The 4575-nt window shown below is 43.5% G+C and overlaps 1 non-coding gene across 1 annotated transcript; it reads left to right on the plus strand.

Moving 5' to 3' along the window:
- Positions 1-479: 479 nt before the first annotated feature.
- On the plus strand, positions 480-551 carry TRNAC-GCA (transfer RNA cysteine (anticodon GCA)). The gene has a single exon. It is a non-coding gene; the product is annotated as a tRNA-Cys (tRNA).
- The last annotated feature ends 4024 nt before the right edge of the window (positions 552-4575 follow it).

Here is a 4575-nt window from a genome sequence, read left to right on the forward strand (position 1 = left end):
CCCTTCAAGTGCCAGCTTTACTCATGCTATTCAACGATATGGTTACCTTTCCAAGAAAGCTCTTCTTCAACTTGTTACCCTTGAGCCTATTTCTCATGCAGAGTCATCCACTCTCTCACTGGCAATCTTTATTGGTAGGGATTTCAACAAGCATCCTTACTTTTGAGAAATTGGTTTCCTCAGAACATTACTTTTTAAGAACCAGTGAGCCCAATCATAAGCCAAGGGGGCATAGCTTCAAATCTGGGTGCCCCCTTCAAGTGCCAGCTTTACTAATGCCATCCAACGATATGGTTACCTTTCCAAGAAAGCTCTCCTTCAACTTGTTACCCTTGAGCCTATTTCTCATGCAGAACTTGTCATCCACACTCACTGGCAATCTTCATTGGTAGGGATTTCAACAAGCATCCTTACTTTTGAGAAATTGGTTTCCTCAGAACATTACTTTTTAAGAACCAGTGAGCCCAATCATAAGCCAAGGGGGTATAGCTCAGTGGAAGAGCATTCGACTGCAGATCGAGAGGTCCCTGGTTCAAATCCAGGTGCCCCCTTCAAGTGCCAGCTTTACTAATGCCATCCAACGATATGGTTACCTTTCCAAGAAAGCTCTCCTTCAACTTGTTACCCTTGAGCATTTTTCTCATGCAGAACTTGTCATCCACTCTCTCACTGGCAATCTTCATTGGTAGGGATTTCAACAAGCATCCTTACTTTTGAGAAATTGGTTTCCTCAGAACATTACTTTTTAAGAACCAGTGAGCCCAATCATAAGCCAAGGGGCATAGCTTCAAATCTGGGTGCCCCCTTCAAGTGCCAGCTTTACTCATGCTATTCAACGATATGGTTACCTTTCCAAGAAAGCTCTTCTTCAACTTGTTACCCTTGAGCCTATTTCTCATGCAGAGTCATCCACTCTCTCACTGGCAATCTTTATTGGTAGGGATTTCAACAAGCATCCTTACTTTTGAGAAATTGGTTTCCTCAGAACATGACTTTTTAAGAACCAGTGAGCCCAATCATAAGCCAAGGGGGTATAGCTTCAAATCTGGGTGCCCCCTTCAAGTGCCAGCTTTACTCATGCTATTCAACGTTATGGTTACCTTTCCAAGAAAGCTCTCCTTCAACTTGTTACCCTTGAGCATTTTTCTCATGCAGAACTTGTCATCCACACTCTCACTGGCAATCTTCATTGGTAGGGATTTCAACAAGCATCCTTACTTTTGAGAAATTGGTTTCCTCAGAACATTACTTTTTAAGAACCAGTGAGCCCAATCATAAGCCAAGGGGGTATAGCTCAGTGGAAGAGCATTCGACTGCAGATCGAGAGGTTCCTGGTTCAAATCCGGGTGCCCCCTTCAAGTGCCAGCTTTACTAATGCCATCCAACGATATGGTTACCTTTCCAAGAAAGCTCTCCTTCAACTTGTTACCCTTGAGCATTTTTCTCATGCAGAACTTGTCATCCACTCTCTCACTGGCAATCTTCATTGGTAGGGATTTCAACAAGCATCCTTACTTTTGAGAAATTGGTTTCCTCAGAACATTACTTTTTAAGAACCAGTGAGCCCAATCATAAGCCAAGGGGCATAGCTTCAAATCTGGGTGCCCCCTTCAAGTGCCAGCTTTACTCATGCTATTCAACGATATGGTTACCTTTCCAAGAAAGCTCTTCTTCAACTTGTTACCCTTGAGCCTATTTCTCATGCAGAGTCATCCACTCTCTCACTGGCAATCTTTATTGGTAGGGATTTCAACAAGCATCCTTACTTTTGAGAAATTGGTTTCCTCAGAACATTACTTTTTAAGAACCAGTGAGCCCAATCATAAGCCAAGGGGGCATAGCTTCAAATCTGGGTGCCCCCTTCAAGTGCCAGCTTTACTAATGCCATCCAACGATATGGTTACCTTTCCAAGAAAGCTCTCCTTCAACTTGTTACCCTTGAGCCTATTTCTCATGCAGAGTCATCCACTCTCTCACTGGCAATCTTTATTGGTAGGGATTTCAACAAGCATCCTTACTTTTGAGAAATTGGTTTCCTCAGAACATTACTTTTTAAGAACCAGTGAGCCCAATCATAAGCCAAGGGGGTATAGCTCAGTGGAAGAGCATTCGACTGCAGATCGAGAGGTCCCTGGTTCAAATCCGGGTGCCCCCTTCAAGTGCCAGCTTTACTAATGCCATCCAACGATATGGTTACCTTTCCAAGAAAGCTCTCCTTCAACTTGTTACCCTTGAGCATTTTTCTCATGCAGAACTTGTCATCCACACTCTCACTGGCAATCTTCATTGGTAGGGATTTCAACAAGCATCCTTACTTTTGAGAAATTGGTTTCCTCAGAACATTACTTTTTAAGAACCAGTGAGCCCAATCATAAGCCAAGGGGGTATAGCTCAGTGGAAGAGCATTCGACTGCAGATCGAGAGGTCCCTGGTTCAAATCCGGGTGCCCCCTTCAAGTGCCAGCTTTACTAATGCCATCCAACGATATGGTTACCTTTCCAAGAAAGCTCTCCTTCAACTTGTTACCCTTGAGCATTTTTCTCATGCAGAACTTGTCATCCACTCTCTCACTGGCAATCTTCATTGGTAGGGATTTCAACAAGCATCCTTACTTTTGAGAAATTGGTTTCCTCAGAACATTACTTTTTAAGAACCAGTGAGCCCAATCATAAGCCAAGGGGGCATAGCTTCAAATCTGGGTGCCCCCTTCAAGTGCCAGCTTTACTCATGCTATTCAACGATATGGTTACCTTTCCAAGAAAGCTCTTCTTCAACTTGTTACCCTTGAGCCTATTTCTCATGCAGAGTCATCCACTCTCTCACTGGCAATCTTTATTGGTAGGGATTTCAACAAGCATCCTTACTTTTGAGAAATTGGTTTCCTCAGAACATTACTTTTTAAGAACCAGTGAGCCCAATCATAAGCCAAGGGGGTATAGCTCAGTGGAAGAGCATTCGACTGCAGATCGAGAGGTCCCTGGTTCAAATCCGGGTGCCCCCTTCAAGTGCCAGCTTTACTAATGCCATCCAACGATATGGTTACCTTTCCAAGAAAGCTCTCCTTCAACTTGTTACCCTTGAGCATTTTTCTCATGCAGAACTTGTCATCCACTCTCTCACTGGCAATCTTCATTGGTAGGGATTTCAACAAGCATCCTTACTTTTGAGAAATTGGTTTCCTCAGAACATTACTTTTTAAGAACCAGTGAGCCCAATCATAAGCCAAGGGGGCATAGCTTCAAATCTGGGTGCCCCCTTCAAGTGCCAGCTTTACTCATGCTATTCAACGATATGGTTACCCTTCCAAGAAAGCTCTTCTTCAACTTGTTACCCTTGAGCCTATTTCTCATGCAGAGTCATCCACTCTCTCACTGGCAATCTTTATTGGTAGGGATTTCAACAAGCATCCTTAATTTTGAGAAATTGGTTTCCTCAGAACATTACTTTTTAAGAACCAGTGAGCCCAATCATAAGCCAAGGGGGCATAGCTTCAAATCTGGGTGCCCCCTTCAAGTGCCAGCTTTACTAATGCCATCCAACGATATGGTTACCTTTCCAAGAAAGCTCTCCTTCAACTTGTTACCCTTGAGCCTATTTCTCATGCAGAGTCATCCACTCTCTCACTGGCAATCTTTATTGGTAGGGATTTCAACAAGCATCCTTACTTTTGAGAAATTGGTTTCCTCAGAACATTACTTTTTAAGAACCAGTGAGCCCAATCATAAGCCAAGGGGCATAGCTTCAAATCTGGGTGCCCCCTTCAAGTGCCAGCTTTACTCATGCTATTCAACGATATGGTTACCTTTCCAAGAAAGCTCTTCTTCAACTTGTTACCCTTGAGCCTATTTCTCATGCAGAGTCATCCACTCTCTCACTGGCAATCTTTATTGGTAGGGATTTCAACAAGCATCCTTACTTTTGAGAAATTGGTTTCCTCAGAACATTACTTTTTAAGAACCAGTGAGCCCAATCATAAGCCAAGGGGGCATAGCTTCAAATCTGGGTGCCCCCTTCAAGTGCCAGCTTTACTAATGCCATCCAACGATATGGTTACCTTTCCAAGAAAGCTCTCCTTCAACTTGTTACCCTTGAGCCTATTTCTCATGCAGAGTCATCCACTCTCTCACTGGCAATCTTTATTGGTAGGGATTTCAACAAGCATCCTTACTTTTGAGAAATTGGTTTCCTCAGAACATTACTTTTTAAGAACCAGTGAGCCCAATCATAAGCCAAGGGGGTATAGCTCAGTGGAAGAGCATTCGACTGCAGATCGAGAGGTCCCTGGTTCAAATCCGGGTGCCCCCTTCAAGTGCCAGCTTTACTAATGCCATCCAACGATATGGTTACCTTTCCAAGAAAGCTCTCCTTCAACTTGTTACCCTTGAGCATTTTTCTCATGCAGAACTTGTCATCCACTCTCTCACTGGCAATCTTCATTGGTAGGGATTTCAACAAGCATCCTTACTTTTGAGAAATTGGTTTCCTCAGAACATTACTTTTTAAGAACCAGTGAGCCCAATCATAAGCCAAGGGGGCATAGCTTCAAATCTGGGTGCCCCCTTCAAGTGCCAGCTT

Source organism: Eleutherodactylus coqui, chromosome 13 (genome assembly GCF_035609145.1).
Source record: "Eleutherodactylus coqui strain aEleCoq1 chromosome 13, aEleCoq1.hap1, whole genome shotgun sequence".
In the NCBI taxonomy this organism is placed as follows: domain Eukaryota; kingdom Metazoa; phylum Chordata; class Amphibia; order Anura; family Eleutherodactylidae; genus Eleutherodactylus; species Eleutherodactylus coqui.